A 25328-nucleotide genomic window follows, 5' to 3' on the forward strand; every position below is an offset into this window, starting at 1 on the left:
TTACCTGGTCCTCAGGCGGGCGGAAGCTGCATCGAGAACCCGCGACTCTGGCCGGTCAGGTGGGCAGGAAAGAAGGGTAGCCCGGGCCGATACTGCCGATGCCGCCGCCGCTGCCGCCGCCTTCCCCGGAGCCACCGCGCTGGGGCCGGAGGCGAGAGCAGAGGGGCGCGAGCGAGCAAGCAAGCGAGCGAGCGAGGAGGGAGGGAGGAAAGGAGAGAGCGCGCGCTGCGCGGGGAGACACTGCCACTCTCTGACCGCCCAAGGAAGAGCAGCCTTAGACGAGGCCGGGGCGGGCTATGGGGGAGGTGGGAGCTAGGGAGGCTGCGGACCCGACCCATCCAGGAACACCCCTGCTCCCCCGCCCCACCCCGCCCACCCCAGCTGCGCACTCGTCCCCACCCCTCGCTCGGGCAGTCTAATTAAAAGATCCCCCTCGTGGTCTGGTTTTTCCGCTTGGGAGATCATTTCCCCTTCGTTTTCCCTTCCCAAAAGCCGGTTAACGGAAAATCCACATCTTTTAAGGCTTCTGAAGGAGAGAAAGAGCAATACTTGAGGGTTTCAGGCCCTTGTGTTTTGTTTTTGTTTTTTTTCACTAACTTGAAGTTCCCCTCCCCCTTTTTTTCTTAAGTTAATTCAATTGTGTTCTGTTCTGCCTTACTTGCAGTTATGGAACACGGTAGTGAAAGGGGGCCGAAATTCTGCTAAAAATATCCTCCAGATTAAACTGATAACTCCTCCTGCTCCCAGGAAAACCCCAAGGTCGAATAGATTTGAGGGGCGCGGGGTTGGTACTGGGGGAGAAGAAGAGTGACCTCTGGAGTCTTTCTCCGCCCCCTCATGCCACTCCCATATACAAACTACAACCACCGCCACCCCCTGGGGCGCGGAAGGACTAGCTACTGGCCCTAGGATTAGGGGATGCAAATGAATGATTTTAATTAGATCTATTTAAGGGGAGAATTGCTAGGTCCAAGTAGTAAGAGCTACTAGTCTACTAGTTAATTAACATAACCTACTGAGCATGCGTGTCTGCGAGTGCGCGCGCGCGTGTGCATATGTGTGTGTATGTATGTTCATGGACAAAACCTACTGAGCATGCTCAGGGTTGGGGGCGCGGAGAGTGAGTGTGCTTGTACTTTGTTTTTTTGATAGATTTTTCTACGGAGATTCCATGTTTTGTGGCGTCTGAGCTAAGTATATCTTCGTCTGGAACGCATAAAGACTAAGAAGGGGAGGAGGAAGGTGGACTTGATGAAAAAACACTTATATAGGCAACTGTATACCCTAACTAGGTAGAGGATAGCCTTCCTGGTGTCCCCCCAGGGACATTGTATGCTAGAAATGAATTCTCGTATTAGTAGAAGAAGCACTGAACTTGAGCCCTCTCTACCCCCAATTTTAAAGTAATAGGCTACAGGTGCTTACAGATCTTCCTTTCATAGATCACATGTCCTGTAGTGCCTTTTTTTTTTCTTTCTAAACACAGCTCCTACCTTGTTTCATTTCCTCCAGTTTTTAGCATGTCAAATATAATACCTTTCATGCTGTATTTCTGTATTTTCTTTCTCATTCTTCATTCCTGTCAACACTATTTTTATCCATTATTTTTGGGGGAAAGAAATTTAAGCAACCTCTGAAAAAATTTCCCTTTGACCCTCAAGAAGACAGCTTATCAGTATTATGGTTGCAGGTGTTTGTACACTTGTGGAGAAAATACTTGGTTAAGTTCAACCAGAACTCCAGGATGTTGATTTGAAAACATCATAATGGCTTATCTAATCGAAAAATCACTTCATTTGAGCAAACTTCTGGTTGGGGAAATTGCCAGATATATTTTTCACTCATGTTAAGCAAAATAAAGATTTTCAAGCCTGGTTTTTTTCCTTCTGCATAACCAAAATCCTTGAGATTTTACTATAGTGATTTGACCAATGACAATTTTGATGAAAGCATTTTAATTAATATTTTCTTAACTAGTAATGAAACAAAATATAAATAAAACAATACTATAGATTCTGAGAGTATAAATATCTTGTATTGAGAACATAACAATAGTTCCATCTGCACAGCCAATACAAGAAAACAGTAATATATATGTGGCTTTGCAATAGAAAAATTACAGTAATTATAAACTAAAGTCTTGTCTTCAAGTGGATTTATGATATTTTTATTCATAGAAAATAGAATCTAGCATGTACCACAAAAAAAATAAAAGCTGGCACATGAATTTTTGGCTATTTTAGTAGAGGTTAAGCATGCTAAACAAGTGTTGAACAAATCATAATAATCTATAATAATGTTTACTAGCATTAAAAAACAACCTACTGAACAGAGTAGAGAAACAAGAAGCATTGCATACTACTACTACTACTACTACTACTACTACTACTACTTACTACTACTAGTAGCTATAACTAATGTTTATATAGCACCTACTATTAAGTTTTTCAGATGTGTCCTACTCTTTGTGACCCCTTGTTGGATTTTCTTGGTGAAGATACTGGAGTAGTTTGCCATTCCTTCTCTAGCTCATTTTACAGATAAGGAAACCAAGGTATATTGTACTTACTATGTGCCAAACATTGTGCTAAGTGCTTTGTCATATTTGATCATCACAACAACCTAGGATGTTTGGTGTTATTAATACAGAGGAGGAAACTGAGAAAAACATTAAATTACTTGCTCGTATCACACCGCTATTAAGTGTCTGAGGTAGGATTTGAATTCAAATCTTCTTGATTCTAGACCCAGGTGGCCACTTAGCTGCCTACCTAACTGCCCACGTTTATGTTGATGTTAATAAAATATTTATGTTAATAAAAGGAAATCTTTACTACTGGGAACATTTAAATGACAAAACCAAATTCAGAATAAAGTAATCTATTATCAACATTCACCATACTAGATAGGACTTTTAGGCATATTACAAAAATAAGCTTCCTTCATTAATTCAATAAGGAAAAGTGCTTTTTTTTTTTATACTGGCATTGTGGTCATTTCATTAGAAAAAAAATAATATACTTATTCACTACATCTTTTATATTTTTCAAAGATACAGAATATTTATTATTCTGTTATTCTGGTTTAACTAGTTGGAAGTGAGTTTGTTTAGACATCTTATATTTACTCCGATCTTTTCCAGTTGTTCCAGTTAAATGCTAATCTAATACAGAAAATACTAGATGTTAATAATAGCAGGAGACCTATTAACAACCCATTGTTTAACACCTTAAATAATCAAATGGACACTAACATTCTCAGATGAAATCTTTTTTAAATAATAAAAAGCTATATGTAAAGAATTTGATTCTTATTAATTTGTCTATTTGTTAAGCCCCTAATCCCTGACTCTGAAGAGACCATGCCAAAGAAGACTTAAGCCATCCAGCCTTGGGTGTCCCAAGCATTCTCCTCTTCATCCAATTACCACCACCATTTTCCATTGAGCTCCAAGATGACCCATCCCAGTTCCACCTCCTACTTAAATAATTTTTATCAATCAAAACTACCATTGTCTGGAAAGAGCTTGTCAAATGGCCTGCCCTGCTATTAAAATACAAAAGTCCTGGGACTTTGAAGACCAAAGCACCACACCTTGTCCACCATTCCCTATGTATGTGGTCCTCTCCAATTAAAAAGTCTACTTCCTGAGGGCTGGGACTATCTTCCTTTTTGTTTCTGTATCCATGCTACTTAGTTCAGTCCTGGAAGCCTTGTAAACTCTTCAGAAATGTTTTTGTCACAAATGCATTCCCAATCAGTTTAGTCTATTTATTTGGTATCTCCAGTTAAATGTAAACCTTCTAAGAAGTGATCTTTTCTTCTTTGAAAATCCTTAATGCCTGTTTTAGAGGCCAGTTTTACCTTCAGTCCAAATGCAAATACAAAGGGAAAGAATAAAGAGTCTCTGGCCTCGGGGAGCTTACATTCCTAACATAGCAAGACTACTCATAAAATTGGCCTGAAGAGGAGAAAATCTGGGCTGTCCTGGACTTGATGATGACGTCATTTTCAGATAATCAGATAATCCCTTTATTGACTCTCCTAGTGAGGAATTTATCTAGACAGATAATGATTGAATAGATTATGAATTGGTCTTGCCTACCTGGAGAACTGAATTTAAGAGGACAATCCAACCTAAAGAGAGGAAAGCCCACTCCAACTCTCCTTAGCCTCTGGCTATTGTGCCTCTCTCTAACCTTTGTAAATCCTAGTAACCTTGCTATTATCCCTCCTCCTCTTCCAAAAAACTTTTATCTATATCAAATTGAGGAACCCAAGAACCATGGTGCTTAGTGTTGTTGGGGGTACCCAGATTGCAATTTTTCTGACTGTTAATAAAGACTCTTTATTATAACTTTATTATAACTACTTTGGAAGTTGGTTTTTAAGTTTACAATCAGCAGTATTTGCAATGCCTAAATTCCAGCACTGCAGTGAACTTCTGAGGTGTCTGGCCCAACCTCTAAGATATGTAAGTGTGAAAACTGGGAGGAAATGGGAAAGAAAGAAATATGTTCATTCATAACATGCCCTATGGAAACTCAAATATCTTTAGTAATTTTATCCTATATGTACAGTGGTCCACAAGTCTTTGTGCAGTTTTAAAATTTGGGGAATTGTGTATATTGGAAGTTCCCTAGGCTTAAAGGACCTCAAAAGGTGAATTCTGTGTCTAGGCTGGCTCCCTGAACATAACAATAGGCTTCCAGATCCATTCTCTTTGTCTGTTGTGTCCCACTTAGTGACCTCATTTGGGGTTTTCTTGGCAAAGACACTGGAATAGTTTGCCATTCCCTTCTCCAGCTCATTTTTACAGATGAAGAAATTAGGCAAAAAAGCTTTCCCAGGGTCACAATTAGTGAAATGTCTTGAGGCCAGATTAGAACTCATGAGTCTTCCTGACTCCAAACCCAGTATTATATCCAGTGTGCCACTTAGCTGTCCCTTCTCTATTTGTCTTTAATATCTGATAATGAATAAAGAGTCTAGATTTGCCTCTCATTTGTATATTTTTTTAAAAGCTCATAATTTCACTGAAGAAATCATTAATATTCATTTACTTTTAGAAATTATTATGGTACCTTGTGTCAACGTAGGATCTAGAAACCTCCAAACTTGTAGCCTAGTAAGATCTGATGAACCCCGAATTTAAGGTTAGCTTTTAAGTGGAGACCCCAAATTCTGTTACTGTGAAAGTTTGCTCCAAGGAAAGTTTCAGATTTAGCTGGTCTCTTGACAGATAGATCTGGTAAATTGTAATCTCAGGTGGGGCTAAGCAAATGCTGAATATTCTTTTGTATTAGAAGTTTTCCCTAAGGTACCTGATCCTTCCCAAGAAGACCAACACCTGGGCTGGGACTATCCTTTTAGTATATAGTAATTAGGTCTCTCCCTGATATCCCAGCCTCTAACTAAGATCTTTTTCCCAAGCCTGCTTGTAGCCAGTCAGCTAGTTTGAACACTCCCATTTCCTTGTAGCCACAGCAATATCAATCAATCATATTTCCCTGTCTCTCAGTTTCCAAAAAGGTATTCCAAAAAGTTCCCCAAGTTCTTTTGTCCTTTGGAGTCCTCATCTAGTGCGATGCCACTCCCAGGGATAATATCCCCAGAGTTCCAGGGTGTAGACCCTGTGAAAGTTTTCGCACCAGACTCTGAGTAAAGGGCCAAATATTGGACTTATCCCTTTCCTGATTAAAGACTTGATTTTTCTGACTACTTTGGTAGTTCTGTGTTATTTCCAAGTTAACACTTGTAAAGGATAATAAACTTCATTCAAAAGAGCTGTAACAACAGCAAGAACTCTAAAGAAATTTTCAAGTAGTTGTGGCCATTTTGAGTTCTGACCAGAGGAAAAGGATCCAAATGTACAAAAATATTTTTAGCAGCTCTTTTTTGTAGTGGCAAAGAATTGGAAACTATGAGTGTCCATCAGTTGGAATATGGCTAAACGAGTTGAGGTCTATAGTTGTAATGGAATACTATTGAGCCATAAGAAATGACCAAACAGAATGAGTTCAGAAAAACCTGGAAAGACTTAAACAAACTGATGCAAAATGAAATGAGCTGTTAACTTTGGGAAAATACAGAACTATTAAATAGTCATAAAAACCACTCTTTAATTAAGGAAAAGGGGGAACAGGGCTGATTAGGCCTCCACTCAGCCCCGAGCCAGGATTGAACACTGCTTGCTCTGGTCCCTGAACCCCTGCAAGTGTCACCACACTGGATGAGAACTCCTAGGAACAAAAGAAATTGGGGAACTTATATACCATTTGGGAAGATCCAGGGGCTGGGAAAGATGATTGATATTTTCATACTGACAAGATACAATCCAGCCAGGGAAAGGAATCCTAGCCAGAGGCTAGGGTGTAAGGAAAGGGGCTACTTACCATGGATACTAAAGGATGATCCCTGCCCAGGTGTGTCTTCCTGGGAAAGGGTCTCTGATACTACTCTGAAGACTACCTAAAACAAAAGGGTATTTAGCATTTACCCTAGGGTCCATTATTCAGTCTGCAACAGCTAGTCTGGGATTCCCTTCTGGGTGAATTCTAGCACAAGCTTTGGGGGTCTCCAACCTACAAGCTATTCCTAAAACTTGGGGTTCATCAGATCTCACTAGGCCACAAATTTGGGGTCTCTAGATTCCATGTCGACAGGCCAACCATCCAAAATCATAGAGTTTAGAAAACTTTGGTAGTGATGGTGCCTTGGGATTTTACTATCCAAGTGCATAAGACATGAAAGAGAAGTAGAATATACAAGGAACATACCACAGAAACTCAGAAGGTTTTTGCAACTCTGGAAGAGTCACTAAGGTATTGATGCAGTACAAAAACCTAAATCCAGTAATACATTCATCCAAAAAAAGAGGGAGACCAAACCAATAAGTTGAGCACACAACTAAAAAAATTAACAAATCCCAAAAAAGCCCAATTAAGGAATAAAGTAGAATTTCTGAAAAGTAAAGTGAAAGCCAAAAAAATCCACATAGAAATGGCAAATAAAATTTGGAGCTGTTTTAAAAAATTCACAAACGGGGTAATGTAAGTAGTTAGCAAATCTGATTTTAAAATAAAGAAAGGGGCAGATAGATAGCTCAGTGAATATTGAAAGCCATATCTGGAGACTGGAACACCTGGCTTTAAATCTGACCTCAGATACTTCCTAGCAGTGTGACCCTGGACAAGTCACTTAACCCTAATTGCCTTACCACTCTTTCACTTTGGAACTGATACTTAATATCAGTTCTAAGATAGAAGATAAGGATATAAAAATAAATAAATGAGAGGGATCATAAGTTGTTCATGTCAAAAATGAAAAAGGAAAATGTGCATTGTGGAACCTAGAGGGTCAGAATTAAAAATCCAGACCCCTGTAAGACATTATAGTGAAACAGGCTTGTCTATAGGAATTTCAAACCTGCAGACCTTTGGTCTCCAGATCCTAACCCTTGCATGATAAAACAGCCTTATCTAGCAGATATCCCCCACATTCCCCCTTATCTGCAGGAACTCCCACCTTAAGGACATCCCCCTTCCCCCCCCACACACCTGCTCATCCTTAAATATTCGGCTCCTGCACTCCAAGTGAGTCCCTAGCCTTAAGCTAGACAATAAAGTCCCTTTGCATTTTGCATTGCTGGGCTCAGACTCCTTATTGGGATGGACTCCAGGCACTTCAGCATCAATTGAAAAAATAAGGAAATTATCAGAAACTTTTACCCAAATGTATGTTAATAAAACTGATAATATAGAGAAAATTGATTATGAGAAAATAAAATATTTAAATTAACAAAATGAGAAAAAGAATGTGTTGTTAACTTAGAAAAACGCGGGACTATTAAATAGTCATAAAACCACTCTTTAATCAAGGGAAAGGGGGATGAGGGCTACTTGGCCTCTTGTGCAGAGTCTAAAGGAACACTGCTTCGCTCTGCTCCCTGATCCCCCTGGATCTTTCCTTTCCCAGAGATCTGATAAGTAAACTATTCTATGGTCACTTAATTTATTTATAGTTTCCCTCTTTATATTCAAGTCATTCATCCATTCTGAATTTCTCTTGGTGTAGGGTGTGAGATGTTGATCTAGACCTAATCTCTCCCATATTGTTTTCCAAATTTCCCAGCAGTTTTTGTCAAATAGTGGATTCATGTCCCAAAAGTTGGGCTCTTTGGGTTTATCATACACTGTCTTGCTGATGTCATTTATCCCCAGTCTATTCCATTGATCCTCCTCTCTATCTCTTAGCCAGTACCATATTGTTTTGATGACTGCTGCTTTATAGTATAGTTTAATATCTGGTACTGCTAGGCCCCCTTCCTTCACATTTTTTTTCATTATTTCCCTTGATATTATTGATGAAAGGGGGGTTTTGAAGGGGGTTTGGGGTTGAATATATTAAAAGGTTAGGTTGCCAGGGGATTGAACAATTATCAATCCTCAATTAAAGATTAACCTCAAGTTAAAATGACTTTTATGGAAATTTAATTACAAATGAGAAGAGGAAGAAGAAATAAGGAAATAAGAATTTAACATAGTAGGTAATTTGCTCTGATCCCTAGTTAATCCAAGTAGATCTGATTAACCCTCAGTGGAGGAAAATCCAGCCTAGATCCCAAAGCCAGAGACTCAGAGGGCCAGGTTTATCCAGGTCCATCTAATTAGCCCAAAGCTGGAAACTCAAAGGGGGTTGGGGGGGTAGAGGCAAATGAAGCAAAAGCTTCAGTCACAAAGTCTCTATTAAAAGGGAAGTTCCTTAAGAGAAATTCAGGAATATTCAGTCTTATACTCACCATATGAAATGCCCTGGTCATGAACCAGCAGAGCTCCTTCAGGTTCCACTTACAAACCAGAAGACCAAGCCCAGCTGACTGAGGTCTCTTTTTATAAGGGCCTCTTTTGCGTCACTTCCTGTGGCCTCCTCTTAGTTTACATATCCAATCACAACAGATGATTTTCTTAGGACTGCCCATGAGGCAGTCAGTAAATTCTGATTTGTTACTCTAGCACACATTGGTTACAGACCACCCAAAATGGAGATGTTTTCACCTTAAATCTAAAGATGGGCAGTGTAGATTTAATCTCATTATCTCAAAACTAAGGAGATTAGCAAGAATTACCTTTTAAATCTGTGAGTTAGAGATTTTCTTCAAATCATTAATGTAATGATTAAAATTTCTTAGAGACTGTATATTAATTTATCATTATTTATGTATGAAGGGAACCCCCTCCCAGGATCACACACTGAGGTCCTACCTGCATTCCTGTACTGCTAGCACTACATCACATCAGTGCACTCCAGCATAGGTCATGGGAAGTGACCTAGGCACAGAGCCAGAAAGGATCAGATTTTTAATCCAGAGTAAAGGAGAAGGAATAAAAGAGGAGGTTCTCATCAGCTTAGGGATAGGAGAGGGAAGAGGGGAGGGAAAGAACATGAATCATGTAACCATGGAAAAATATTCTCAATTAATTAATTTTTTAAGAAAGAGGGGGTTTGTAGGATTTAAATTAATTTCTAACACTCCAAGCATTACATTTTATGAGGTTTATTAATAATTACTTGAAGTAGAAGGAATAAAAAGGAAATAGAAATTAAAAAACCTAATTATTTAACAAAATTAAGACCTAATTCTTAGGTCTTAGGAGAACTAATGACTAAGTTCTCCTTGCCTGTTTAAAAAAGCCCATTCCATCAAAGCCCCAACAGGAAGACAAGAGAGCGAGAGGTGGGGCTACACCAAATTTATATCCTCCCTATGTCAGTGGTAATGTGAGGAGAGTGGGGTGCTAGGAATTGTAGTTTTTAGAATAACAGATTCTAATTACACAGGTTCCAGAAAGTGAGCTTTCTGTATTCTCACAGGCACACAGCAAAAGGAAGGTGGCTGAGGGAGCCACGTGGAGAGCAATCACAAGACTAGTTTAGAATAGATTTTTTTTTCTCTCTGTCTGCCTTCTCTTATTCAAGAAAATATTAGTAAACTCTATGGAAATTAAGGACCAGAGTTTAATTTAGTTATAACATTTATTAGTGAAAGAGAAAAAAAGACCAGACTGCCCTAACTAAAAAAAACTGCTTCCACGCTTCCCCAACTCCAGCTCCCAGCAGAAACTGAAACAGAGCTTTAAACATTCCAGAGAAGGGAACAAGTCTTTTGTCCCACCACAGTGAGAGTCCTGAGCAAAAGAGAGACCAAGCTACTTCTCTGTACCCTTTCTTGTGAGACCAGTGATGTCACTCCCTCTGCATCTGATTGGCCAGCCTCAACTTCAGTCTGGGTCCCGACACCTAACTTCCCTACAGGTCACCCATCAACTTCTGCCAGCCCCTTCCAAAAGTCAGGACTCCAGGTACCCAAGTGGCACTTCAGTCACATGACTCGCTGGTGTCCTGACTCAGGACACATGCCCATGTAGGGGGTTACATTTTATATTCATTTCACACACTAATACAGAAACGTAAATTAAAACAACTCAGGTTCTACCTCACTCATCAAATTGGCAAAGATGACAAGAAAAAAGTAAAAAATGTTAGAGGACCTTTGGGAAAATAGGCATAACTGGACATCGTTAGTGGAGACAATCATTTAAACATAGTGCATGGGAGAAATACTAAACATTTGTTACATAGAGATATACACATAGATATGTATGTATTTTTAAAAAGAATGGGAAGGAAATAGACTTAACTAGGTGGTACCTTTAACTGAGAGAGAAGTTTTTGTTGAGTAATTTTTAGTATTTTTGAGATGAAGTTCTAAACAGGATTAGACACCTGCATAGGTTACAGGATAGTGTACTTTCATTGCAAGATATTAGACAAAAAATGTTATTATGTATTAACAAGTTTAATCTGCTTAGAGCTCTTTTCAGATGGGAAGATGATGCTAATAGAAATTTTTCAGACAAGGTTAAAGTGAAGCAATAAAGTACCAATACCTAAAATAGAGAAATGAAATTGGATAATACATTAAAGGAACTAAAAGAAGTTAAAAACAAACATTTAAGAAGAGCTGAGGGAACAGTTAGGACAAAATAATCTCACCTGAGTGAAACAGATAAAGGAGGGTTGAACACACCCCACTTGTTACAGGGGAACAAGTGGACTTGACTGTGGCCAAGATTAAGAAAGAGGATAGTTGAATTATAACAAGTTTCATATTCCTGAATAATTAATAAATAAAATATTTTATTATAATACAAGGGGTGGGGAAGAACTGTAATATAGGTGGGATAGGGGTAGCAAGGGAGGTTGGGTACCCAATGGTTGGGAAATAACTGAACAAATTTTGGTTTATAAGTGTAATGAAATATTAATGAATCATAAGAAATAACAAGACATGACTGGTAAGACTCCTGGGTAATATGAGATGGTTTAGGATGAAATAGAACTAGGAAAACAATATAAGAACAATGATGAAATGAAACCCAACTTGGAAAAACTTAAGGATTCTGACGAATGGAATAACTAATCACACCTCTAGAGCCCTGGTGGCAAACCTATGGCCTGCGTGCACAGACAGCACACAGAGACCTCTCTGTGAGCTTGCCTGCCTACCATTGTGGCAGCACAGAGTTCACCAGAGTTCATTACTAGAAAGCCAGAGGGAGGCGGGGCCAGGCTGCACCCCTCCCCCTCTCCACACCCTCCTGAGAACATTTCTCACATGACTCGCCCTTCTGCCCAGCAACCCAATGAGAGCACTTCCTCCCTCCCCTGTCTACGCTATGGGTCACATGAGGTGTGAGGGTTGCAGTTTAGGCACTTGGGCTCTCTAAAAGGTTCGCCACCACTGCTCTAGAGAAACAATGATGAAACCCTTATCCATTTCCTGAAAATTGTTGGGCACATACTATATAAAGAAATATATAATTGAGGGGGCTCAGGGGAGAGAGAGCCTGGCCTAGACACAGGAGGTTCTGTCAAATCTAGCCTCATCTATTTCCCAGCTGTGTGACCCTGGATAATAAGTCACTTAACCCTGGTGGCCTGGCCCTTATCACTCCTCTACCTCGGAAATAATGTTTAATATCAATTTTAAGACAAAAGATGAAAGTTTAAAAAAAAATATTCAATTTTGTACACTATCATTTGTGTAGATCTATTTTCCTTGACTGTTTATTTATTACAAGTTATTCTTTCCTTTCTGGATTTCTTTTAAGGGGAATTACCAATATTGTTGTAAAACTAAAAAAGGACCATTGAAATGTTTTTTAATGTGCAGATGATAAAAAGAGTTTTAAAAAGAAGAAATTACACAATTTTGTACACTATAACTTGTGTAGATCTGTTTTGCTTGATTGTGCTTATTTGTTACAAGTTATTCTTTCCTTTCTTAATTTCTTCTAAGATGGAAGAAGGAAATTAGCAATATTGATGTAAAAATTTTAAAAGGACCATTGAAAAGTTTTTTAATGTGCAAAAGATGATAAAAGGAAATTCAGAAGGAAGCATAAACAAGTGGGACAATTTTGGAAATAACATGTAACATTTACTTTGTACTTTTAAAAAACAGAAGTATGACATCCATGGTTTCATGTCCACAGTGCTCTTTTTGTGTTCAGCTGTATGTATGGATATGCTCATTCTTTTGGTATTTTGTAAGTTCAAAATTATAAAAGAAAATTTGAAAAGAAAATGTATAAATATGCAAACATGTACAAAACACACTAACAGACACAGACAGATATGACAGTGAACTATGAGGCCAAGTCCATAAATCTGATCCCCACAGCAATTCCCCAACACCTGAAGAATAAAGTAGAATTTAAACTTCAAAACAATGAGAAAAACATAGGATTATAGATTTAGTGCTAGAAAGGAAACAAAAGGTTAGCTAGTCTAACACTCATTTTACAGTTGAGAAAGGTGAGGCATTGAAAAGTACAATGACTTTCCCAAGGTCACTTAGATACTAAGTAGGACTTCTGAGATTGGAAACCATCCCCTCTGACTCCATAATCAATGTGCTTTTCATTATACCATGCTTCTTCCCAAAACTAACTTCTATATACAGTTTTTTTTAAAACCTTACATTCTGTCTTAGAGTGGATAAAATGTAGATTCTAAGGCAGAAGAGCTATAAGGGTTAGGCAGTTGGGGTTAAGTAACTTGCTCAGGGTCACATAACTAGGAAGTGTCTGAGTTCATATTTGAACCCAGGTCCTCCTGATTCTAGGCCTGGCTCTCTACCCACTGTACTACCTAGCTGCCCCTGTACATAGGTATTAATTCTGCTACTTCTCACTTGTTAATTGCTCTGCCAACTAAGTCAACAAGCATTTATTAGGTACATACTATATCCTAGGCACTGATGGTGCAAAATATTAGAGCTTTGCAGATGAAGAAACAGACTCAAAGAGGTTAAATGATTCGCCCAGAATCATACACCTAGTAAACATATGAGATAACAGGTAATGGTCTTCAGATCCCAATAAAATAGCAGAAGAAATCAATAACAAGATGACAAAAGATGGAATAGTGAATATTGGAAAGGTTGTAGAAAGACAAGCAACAGTAATAAATTGTTGGTAGAGCTAAGGATTACAACTGTTGTAGAAAGCAATTTAGAATTTTTTTAAACCCTTATGTTCTGTTTTAGACTCAATAATATATAGTATTTTTTGTCTTCTCATTGAATGAGAAGGGACAGAGAATTTAGAACTAAAAATTAAAATTTGAAAAAAGTTTGTATTTCCCAGTTCTATTTTTACCTGGTTCCCAATAGGAAGGACTTATCTTTTGTGATGGATAGATAGTTCACCTCAAAGTCAGGAAGATGTGGGTTCAGATCCTGCCTCTCACTGTAAGCATGACTCTGCATTAACCATTTAATAACTTAGTGTTCTGGACAATTCTCTAACAATTTGAATTGATACAGATTTCCTCACACTGGAATTCCCTAATAATGAAATTACAAGTTCCATTCTTTTTTCTATCAGTATAATAAAACATATATAGAAAAATGTTTATAGAAATTCTTGAATAGATCTATGATTTCATTCATGAGAATATTTCACCCTCCAATTAATATCACAACCTGTCCATCCCTTATGATCTTCTATGATTTTTGCCATTGTTCTCCTACCAATCTTCTAGAAAGGACCTAATAAGCTTGAAATCTTGAAATCTTCTAGGTCACATTTAAGAGTCAAATGCACTACTTGAACTATCCATCTCTCTTTACTATTGCTATAAAACTGACCATTTCCTTTTCAGATGATACATTTCCTTGATGATGTGGTCAATTCTCCTTTTTGCTCATATGATCATATGGTAAAATCACAGATTTAAAGCTAGAAGGAATCTTATTTTCCAACCCCCTCATTTTATAGATGAAGAAACTGAGCCCCAGCAAGACTAAGTGTTTTGCCTAGGGTCACCAAGTATATGGTGTTGTATTCAAACCCAGATCTTTCTGATTCCAAGGGCAGCACTCTTATCTATGACATCATACTGCTTCTTAATCATCATTGGAAATATACTGCCACCAACTTTTCCCAATATTCTTTGAGTCAGGCTCAAGTTTGATTCTTTGGAGTTTATCATGTTCCAAAATTTGCAAATTTCTATAATCACTTGGATTTTTGTGTTTAAAAGGGTTTTTTTGGTTTGTTTGTTTGTTCTAAATCAAAGGAGTATCTTAGAATCCTTGAAAACTCAATACGGTTTCCCAAATGTATTCCATCCTCCTCTGTTCTTCCTACTTAATTCTGGGCCCATTCCCTATCCATCTTTTGTTCATGTACTATATATCTACATATCTAAATCTATAGCTGTCTATCCTTACACACTATCTCCTCTGGTTAGATTCTACCAACATGTACAAGAGGCCATTTTCACTTTTGACTTTGTATCCCTAGAACAAGAAAGGGAAAACTTTCTTCCCTTTTTAAAAAAATTCAATTATATTTTTATTTTCAGTTTCAAATACTCTCCCTCCTTCCTCCTTCTGTTATGCATTAAGAAGGCAAAATAAATTAAACCTATTACACATATTTATAGACATCCATAACAAATTTCTACATTGGTCATGTTCTAGGAAACAAAAAGAAAGAAAGAAAATATATGCTTCATTTCTGCACACTGAGTCTACCAGTTCTCTCTCTCTCTGGAGGTATATGACATTTTTTATCTGCCTTTTTAATGAGCCTAGAATTCTGTATTTCTCTAAGCTTTATTTGCACTTTACTTTTGATGGAGTTAAATGCTGCCTTCTTAAATATGGAGGAGCTGGGGGCAGCTGGGTAGCTCAGTGGATTGAGAGTCAGGTCTGGAGATGGGAGGTCCTAGCTTCAAATCTGGCCTCAGACACTTCCTAGCTGTGTGACCCTGGACAAGTCATTTAACCCCCATTGCCTAGCCCTTACCACTCTTCTGCCTTGGAACCAATGCACAGTATTCATTCTAAGAACCAATGCACAGTATCCATTCTAAGAAGAAAAGATGGAGTAGCTATCCTGCTGGTAAGCTCTGTGGAGTTCTCATTTTTCATTTAGTAGCTTCCAAATTTCCCCATCATTTTCATCAAACCAATCCTGATATTTGTGAGTATTCTGGGCCAGATGAGTAAATGCAGTGATAGACACCAAATGTCTGAAAGCTGCCCACTCCTTTTCTACTCTACGATTGCCAGTAGCGTGTTGGCTCAACTTTCCCTCCAAGTCAGCAACAAGCTGTTCACCACTGAGAAGTATTCTAATCTGTTGACATTAAGTTTTCTGTTGGTCATCTTGCTTTGGTGGCCTCTACTTTTATTGAATGCAAATGTTTACCTTGGAGAGAATGAGTCTATGATGGGTTCAGCTCTTTATGCCACACATTGCCTTCATTGCTCTCACCACAGGACTTTTGAGGTAGGAATAAAATAATAAGGTAGTAAAATGTTAAAGGTGATATCTTTTGATGAATGCATACATTGGATTTAAATGAGGCAAAATTGCACAAAATGATCAGCTTCACTCTCTCTTCCAGAGTCATCAAAGTCTACTGGAAAGGAAAAAGTCAAGATGATTGGTGGTGATTCAAGATGCAGTGGGTGACCTTGGCTTCTTTGATTGGAAATGACTAAACAAATTGTTTCTTATAGTACAGCAATATTCCATTATGTTCATGTGTCCCAATTTGTGCAGCCATCCCTAATTGGGCATATACTTTATTTCCAGTTCTTTGCTACTGCAAAAAAAAGATAAATATTTGAGCTTTTAGGGGGTTTTCTTTTTGTCACGGATCTCCTTAGAATAGATGCCAAGCAGTTTAATCTTTGGATCTGAAGGTCACTTTATTTGCATAATTCCAAATTATTTACTAAAATAGTACTAATTCAGCAGTGGGAAGAACCAAGATGGTGGATTTCTACCTAATTACCCTCCAAAAAGCTCTGATATAGTGCCTTAAAACAAATTCTGGAGCAGCAAGCATAACCCATAAAAAGACAAGGTGAAGTCAATTTTCAGCCCTAAACAAGTTAGAAAGCCTGCACAAAGGATTTAGAGCACCAGAGCAGAGGTAGAGTTCAGTACCCAAGGACGAGTCCCACCAAGGAAAAAGTACTTGGGTGTGCCTGAAGCAGCAGCCAAGGCTTCTAGAACTCATAGTCACTGATGGCAGGGGTGGGGTGAACAACTGCTCAGAAGGAGATTACAGAGGTTCCTTTGCTGGCTTCGGATGCAAGACTCTTATTGATTGCCTATATGGAGAATCAGGTTGCACTCCTGGGGCACAGTCACAAAGTGAGGTGGAGCACCAGCATACACCAGCACTTGCTACCACAAGGGAGCAAGGGACCCTGGACACAGTTCAAAGAGGTAAAATAATTCTTGGGATTACTCATAGACCAGAGCATAGGCAGGGAGAGTATTAAACACATCTCTCCTTACATCATACCACTTTGGAAAAATTGGAAGCAGATCTCCAGTGTAGCTGTACAAAGAACTTAAAGCTTAGAACAGTGCTCCCTTCACCACAGTTACAGAGCCCAACTTTTCCATGTCTAGGTATAATTCTCAAACCACCAAACCAGCTAGCTGCTCTGAGAGCCCAGTTTTTAAAAGTTTTTATTTTTTTTAAATAAAGAAAAGAAGAAGGCAGGACAATGAGCAAATGACAAAAAAAATGTAGAAAGTGATTTTGTTAAAAGTGTAGACTGAAACTCAGAAGACAAAAAAGGCAATATTGTGGCATCCAAAGTCTCCAAGAAAATATGAACTGCTCTCAAGCCTGAAAAGAATTAATAGTGGAGCTCAAAAAGGATTTTAAAAATCAAATAAGAGAGGTAGAAGAAAAATTGGGAAAAGAAATGAGTGATACAGGAAAATCATGAAAAGAGTCAACAGCTTGGTAAAGGAGGCACAAAAAAATACTGAAGAAATGAATACCTTCAAAAACAGAATAGGTCAATTGGCAAAAGAGGCCCAAAAACTCAAAGAAGAAAATTTCTTAAAAACAGAATTGGCCAAATGGAAAAAGATATACAAAAATGTACTGAAAAGAAAAACTTCTTGAAAGACAAAATTAGCCCTTTGGAAAAAGGGGTACAAAAATTCACTGAGGAATAGAACTTTTTACAAAGTAGAATTGGCCAAATGCAAAAGGATGTACAAAAGTTAATTCAGGAAAATCATAACTTAAAAATTAGAATTGAGCAAGTGGCAGTTAATGTTTCTAAATGAGACATCAAGGAAGAAAATCAAAAGAATGAAAAAAAAATAGGAGAAAATGTGAAATATCTCATGGGAAAAACAACTGACCTGGAATATGAATTCAGGAGAGATAATTTAAGAATTATTGGACTACCTGAAAGCCATGTTAAAAAAAAAGAGCTTAGATATCATCCTTCAAGAAATCATGGAAGAAAACTACTCTGATATTCTAGAACCAGAAGACAAAAAAGAAGTTGAAAGAATGCACCAATCACTTCCTGAAAGTGATCTCCAAAGACTAACTCCCAGGAATATTATAACCAAATTCTAAAACTTTTAGGTCAAGAAGCAAATATTGCAAGCAGCCAAAATGAAACAATTCAAATATTGTGGAACCACAATCAGGATAACACAAAACTTAGCACCTTCTACATTAAAGGTTTGGAGGGCTTACAATATGATATTTGTAAGGATGGGGGATGGGACAAAAAGAGCCAGAAGAAGGTCGTTGGTGACAGTTGGTGACAGTTAAGACCAAAGGGAATTCTGGGTAATTCTCAGGAGGAAGGAGAAGGAGGAGAACTTCTGGCAGAGGACTGGAGAGAGGGAGGAAGTGTACATCTCAGCTCGAATCCAGTCCTGAGGGCTTCCTGAGGTTCCTTCTTTGGACTTGATACCTTCATTCCCTGGTCAAAGGCATCCCATTGCTTCTCATCCAGCAAGGCTTCAGTCAGCTAAGTTTCTGGACTCCATTTTGGGAGTGATCTCTTAGGCTCCTTCCCCCTTTAGCCAGCCTTTCTGAGAGTCCCTTTCCAGGCTAACTTACAATTATAGAAAAGAATAGAAATAGAAACAGAAGGAGAAGGGACAAGGGGGGAGACTCTTGGGAGCAAGAACCCCAAAGGTTCCCACCTGAGTGATGGACCCCATAGAAATAGAGAAGAGGGCACCCCAAAATCCCTCTGCCCTTCACTCCTTTCCCCAATCCCTGAATTGTTGATATTGTCTACTAGTTCCCCAGAATGAGTGTCTTTCTTTGGTGATGTAATTGAGCTAAACCATTGCCACAAGTGAGAGAAAATATTTCTTGAGACCACAAGGAATTGCCAGATTGTTAGGATTATGGCTATGGCTGTTGGGATGAAGCAAATACACTCAGCCAGGGTTAGAGCACACCATTTATAATAATCGCAGATATCCAGAAGTTGTTGCACGAGATTAGGGACCTTTATAAACCAGAAATCCACAATACCTTGCGTTAGGGACCAAGAAATCATTGAGATGCTAGATAGGATAAATGTTATCCTAGCTAACTTCATTTTGATTGGATCAGTAGATTCTAGGTTGTTCTCTAACTTTGCTCACCAATTAATGTTATAGAATAAGTAGGCAATTTGGTATAAGGAGGAATAGAGGGGATGATTAGGAAATCTGGGTATGAGGAGGGATAAAATGACATAAAGGTGATGAATGAGGAATGAAGGGGATAGCTGAGTGTAAGGGATGAATGGGTAGTATATAGGAAGGTAAGGGAATAGATGGGATTATACAGGAGGGCAGCTCAAACAGGCTTATTCACTGAGGCTAGAGACAGAGGGTACTGGGTTTAGGTCTGGCTGGAGGGTTTTCTCTTGTTAATTTCTAAGGTCCCTTTGAGGGAAGAGTCAAAGGCTCCTCCCTGTCAGTATAATTGATGTCTGCAGGAAGTCTCAGCTGGGTACTTCCTGCCCAAGATGGATGCCTAGGTTTCCCTCAAGAAATAAAGTAATTTCTTCTCTCTTCAGCCTTTGCCTTAAAATTCAATACAATGATTCACCAGAGGCCTTGTATAGGTAACAAAGGGGATTTATTAATGTCAGGGATAATCAGAGGGAAAGAAGTTTTAGGTTTTTCTAACTGCTGATAGGAAGAAAGCTGAGGCTGGGGGAGGGTCACAGGAGAGGGTCAGACTAAGAGAGGCCTGCTCTCCCAGTCAGGAAGGTTTGACTGCCTTTGAAGTAAAGGTATTTATCAAATCACTAAATTAGGGGTGGCTTGATTTAGGATATCCTACTTGCCTACAGAAACTAAACCCACGATGTCCAACCACCAAGCCCACCCTTCCTCCCAGGGCCCAAAGGAAAATTCAGGAAAATAGCAGGGATGTAATGGAGAGATCAGGGAGAAGTCCAGAGAAATCAAGCTAGGTCCAAAATGCCCCAAAGACAAATAAGCACAGCCAAGGTAGAAGCCAAAAGGCAAAAGCCCTTCAGTTGGAGCTTCAGCACTATTTATAGTCTCAGGCTCCAACTGTCTTTCTGTGAACATTCTAAAATTTCTAACTGCCAGGGCTGTATAGTTGAATTTGCAAAAGCAAAAGCTTTTGCTGCAAACCCTGCATTACAGTATCAAAAGGCCTATGCTTTTATGATATGTGCAACTTTTTTTTGAAGAATCTTCAAATTAGACAGTTCCCTAAACTCAGGATGCTGCCACACTCTGGAATTTTTTGCTTTATTTATTCCTCTTTAATCTCTAATACCTCCCTCTGGTAAAGACTCTCTATACCTTGAAACATTACCTGATTTCTCTATCTTTTTTTTTTTAATTTATAGAACCTTTCTCAATGTCTTACAAATTGTAGCACTTAAATTCTTGTTAGATTATATTGGATCATGTGATTGAAATTAAGGAAAACAGGCACAAAGTTTCGAGCACATTCACATTCAGTTTATTGGTAAGGCTAGCAATTAACAATAAAGGGGGTCTCTTGACTCAGTCAACATTCATAAAGTAGGGCTTAGTAGCCTTCAATAGTTTTGGGAAATAAAAGAGAACAAAGGACAGAAAGCATAAACCTATGATTGGTTACAAAGTCTAAAGTATTACAAATGAAGGAAAACAATATAACTGGATGTAAGTCAGGAATGCAGAGCCAGCAACAGCTCCTCCTTCCATCTTGTTGCTATGGAAAGTTCATTGGTGGTATCTACCTGCATGGAAAAGAGTCCAGACTTTTTTGAAGGACAGCCAACATTGCAGAGATAACAGACTTCCTGGCACCTACCTGCACCTTGCAAGCCTCATTAGTGAGATAACAAATCTCCCTTAATAGTACAGGGGCAGCAAGAAATGGAGAGACAATATATTTCTTTGAAATAAGGTGATTTATAGGGCATCTTAGCCCAGAAAGGCAAGCTGAACTTCCGAACTTAACTCAGAGACAAAGAATGCAGCTTAAGTGATTTTATGACATACTAGAATGATATAGAAAAGAATCAATTACAAAATAGAATCATAATCAATTTTGTTTTCTCAATAAGAAGCCCCAATTACACTGGAGTATTAAATTTCAATAGAACGGTAATCAATAATGATTGTGGCTAATCTCCCACTATTGCACTTTTTTTCAGAGATGATCAAACACTATAAAATAGGTAGGCACCCTGGTCTACTACAGCATTTCCCAGAGTCTGTTAATAGGATTTTGGTGGGGAAAAAAAAAGTTTGATGTGGAAATATTCTTCTTTCTAAACTATTAAGTGTGAAAGTATGTACTTCAATATGTGAGCCACTGTCCATCTGTTATGCCTAGCTCATGGTACATAACCAGCCTGCCCAATTTTCCTGTCATAGATCTCTTTGATGATATCTTTTGCATGATTTCTCGTACATAATTTATCACTGGCAATACATTGTAGCTTATTTATTCTACCATGCATCTTTCTGTAGCCCTCTAGGTGACCTACAATTTTAGGAGCTTGCAGTATTCTGTGATTCATAGCTATCCAGCATCATTTTCTTTTATCTTGACCCATGATTTCACCTGGATAGGAAACTCTGGTGAGGAATCTCCCTCTCCCAGGACAGATTAGCAATCTTCCTGTAACAAGGAGAGAATTGCTTAGAGCCATTAACAGGTTAAGTGGCTTCCCAAATATCCCATGATAAACATGTGTCAAAAGCAGGAATTGAATCCCAATCTTCTTGGCTCCAATGCTAAACCTCTAGCCTGTGTATTGTGCTGCCTCTCATTGGGAAAATATTGGCATTCAAGTATAGAGGTTTCTTTTTTTTTTAGTGACTTGTAAAATGTCTTGTCCTGTTTTCACATACTTTCCCAAAGTGGGCGCTACCACCCCCTGGTGGGTGCTGCAGCGATCCAGGTGAGCGGGGATGGCCACGGTGCATTTATCTTTCCTATTAATTGCTATTAAATTTTTTAAAAAATTTATTTCCAGGGGGCTAAGTAATATTTTTTCTGGAAAGGGGGTTAGTAGGTCAAAAAAGTTTGGGAACCACTGAGTGTATAGCAAGAATACTGAGCAAATGTCAAGATCCCTTGAATGTTACAGTTGTAGGACACTGAGTTTTTGTTTTAGAGAGGAGGTTGGCATTATTTTAAAGTGCTGAGCAAACAATGTAATCCAGGACATGATTCTCCTCCCATTGAATCATGAGTTCAGTTCATTGTTTATCCACAGTGTCTGTCCAAGAGACATATACAGATAAAACAACTCTGTGTTGTCCAATCAACTGTATATCATAAAGAGGACAATAACCATTCTTTATCCACTTGGCCTTTACTGTAGAGATATGCTAAACTCATTTGAATGATTATATTTCTCATTTAAGATTATAGCAATCATTATAGATCTAAAATGTTTCAGAGTTTTTTGCAATCATCACAATATCATCACAAATAGGGGTATTTGGATGACCTTATCACCTCTATGGAATCTCTCTTCCATTTGGACACCATGCTGGAATTCTCTATGAAGTGCCAAAAACCTTTGATAGTCATACATCTCTCTGTTGTATGCCTTACGTTATACTTATAATCAGAAGATTGCCTAATAAAGTTATCTGTTATTGAATTTTTCAAGGAATTTTCTATGACTTTGCCATGTGCAGTCAAGACACTTTGTTAGAGGGTAGCTTTAAGGAGACAGATTTCTCTATTGGAACAATATTTATAGTCAAGAAACAATAAGCACAGCAGGTTTCCTTATTCAATTTTGTTGTTGTTCAGTTGTATATGACCCTTCATGACCCTGTCTGGGGTTTTCTTTGGCAAAGATACTGGGATGGTTTGCCATTTCCTTTCCAGTTATGTACCTTTCAACTGATTGTATGACTCTAAAGATATAATATTGTTGAATATCATTTGCAAAAACCTGCAAATTCCCTTCTTATAGCTTCATCAAGGATGCCCTAGTTGTGACTATAAATTATTCTTATAAAAATTTTGTAGAGATGAGGAATATATATGTATAAATTTGCTGCCTAGCCTGTTCTGTGTGGGGAGCTACATTAGTGGTATTCTGATAGTCTCTGTTTTTGTATACACATATAATAAATTAATAATATATTAAAATAAATTACATTCAATAAATACATTAATGTATAATGATGTTATGTGTTAACATAACATATAGCATGATAAATTATGGAATAAATTAATGATATAATGTTGTTTATATTAATATTTCTATAACCATATTTCATACATATATACATATACATATGTATATATGAAAAAATAAGGACAGAATGCCACTGATGCAATTCCCCACATGGAAGGGGCTAGAGAACCTGCTTAAAGGAATCATGATGTTGTTTAACACAAGGGCCTTGGAGAAACCATGGAACATTCATCAATATTCGATAACTCTTCTGGTCTGCTAACCATATGGTAGGCAGCCATCACTTTGATTAGCTGCAGTTATAGAATTAGAACTGGGGTAGCTCAGAAAGGAACCTGGTAACCATAGCCTTAGTTATTCTCAGTTCTTTGACAGAAGATCTTTTTCCTTGACTTGATACCTTTACTGACACTGACAAAAAAATTAAAGGAGGAATGAATGCCTTGGTCTTTTGTATGATTTAGCATTTGTTCTTTTGTTTTAAAAGATGATTTAAGACAAACCCAAGAACTATATGAACATATCTACAAAACTCTTTTCACATGATGTCAGAGCTGAACAATTGGGAAAAATTAGTAATGGGTAAGCCAAACCAACATAATAAAAATGACAATTCTACCTAAATTAATTCACTTATGTAGTGCCACACAAATAAAACTACCCAAAAATTATTTCATAGAGCTAGAAAAAGTAATAACAAAATTCATCTGGGAGAACAAAAGATCAAGAATATCAAGAGAACTGATGTGAAAAAAAAACAAACATATGAAGGAAGGTGGCCTATACCAGATCTTGAATTGTATTTTAAAGTAATAACTGTATTACAAAGTGACAAACAATCTGGTACTGGCTAAGAAATAGAGTAGTAGATCAATGGAATAGATTAGGTGCTCAACATGCAGTGGTAAATGACCATTTTAACCTTATATTCAATTTAATTTCAGGTGTGAAGCTAGGATTAACTCTCCCCTTGTCTATTTTTAGCTTAACAAATCAAGAACTTAAAGTACCCTTACTTGACACTAAGTAAGAGAGTTGTCACTTACTAAGTAAGTCACTTACTAGAGTAAGCTTACACTTCCCAAGATCATTGCCCCTAGTGATAATTAGATGAAGTCTACACTGCCCATCTTTAGATTTAATCACCAAAGGTGAGAGCACCTCCAATTCTTGGAGGTCCTAACCCACATGTCTTAGAGTGAGTGACAAATCAGAATTGACTGACCACCCCCTAGGTGTTCTATGAGAAGCGTCTATTGTGATTGGACAGGCAAGCTAGGGGAAGGCACAGGAAATGACCCATAAGTGACCCCTTTAAAAAGAGGGAGTTGAGTGAGTGAGAGGTCTTTGGTTAAAGAGAGCATCTGGTGATGGACGTCTTCTGGTTCATGGAGGAGTGTTGGAACACTGAGACCCCGGTGAGACTGCTTTAAATATCTTCTTTGAATTCCATGTGGTGAGTTTAAAGATTGATTGAATCTTCCTGAACTTCTCTCAAGAAACTTCTTTTAAGAGACTCTGGGAATGAAGTTTTGCTTCATTCACCTCTGGGCCTCTGTCCCTCTGACTCTCAGCTGAGGGTTAATTAGATCTACCTGGATTAATTAGAGGATTGTAGTAAATTACCTACTGGGTTAGATTCTTATTTCCTTATTTCCTCTCTCTTCTTAATTGTAAATAAACTTCCATAAAAGTCTATTTTGACTTGAGATTATTCTTAATTAAGGATTGATAATAGTTCAATCCTCTGGCAACCATCTTTTAATATATTGAACCCAAAAAACCCCTTTTCCCCCCTTACACCCTGCCTTGGGCAGTGCTAGTGTAATAAGTTATTTGTTAATTAGCTAAGTAATTAGAGATTCTGAATAACTAGGAATAAATAATAGAGTGGGATAAGATGTTTGTGATTGGTACAGGAATCCTTTAATTCAGACAGTGGAATCCTCAAGAGATCATGGGAAGAGAATTCCCAGTTTGCCCTTGAAGGGCAGTTAAGAATTACTGGTCACTCTTTGGGTCTGATGCTCAAAGGGTGGATGATTGACGGTTTTCCTCTGATATTCCTTGAGGATTTTGGAGATAGCTGGCTGGGAATAACATCTTGTATTTGAGAAAGACTGAAGAAGGATTCAGAGTGGGTATGACTCTAATTGTTCCCTGATCTACCAGAAGGGAGCAGAAGAGAGCACCATTTCTGTGTAACCTGTAGTGTCTGTGATCCTGGCAGATGTTAGAGCTTGGAAACTGGAGAGAGAAAGAGGGGGGGGGG

The 25328-nt window shown here is 38.2% G+C and overlaps 1 pseudogene; it reads right to left on the reverse strand.

Annotated features, from left to right (window-relative positions):
* Positions 1-1158: 1158 nt before the first annotated feature.
* LOC123252421 overlaps positions 1159-25328 on the reverse strand; it is a 46431-nt pseudogene continuing 22261 nt past the window's right edge.

The sequence above is a fragment of the Gracilinanus agilis genome, chromosome 6, assembly GCF_016433145.1.
Source record: "Gracilinanus agilis isolate LMUSP501 chromosome 6, AgileGrace, whole genome shotgun sequence".
Lineage (NCBI taxonomy): Eukaryota > Metazoa > Chordata > Mammalia > Didelphimorphia > Didelphidae > Gracilinanus > Gracilinanus agilis.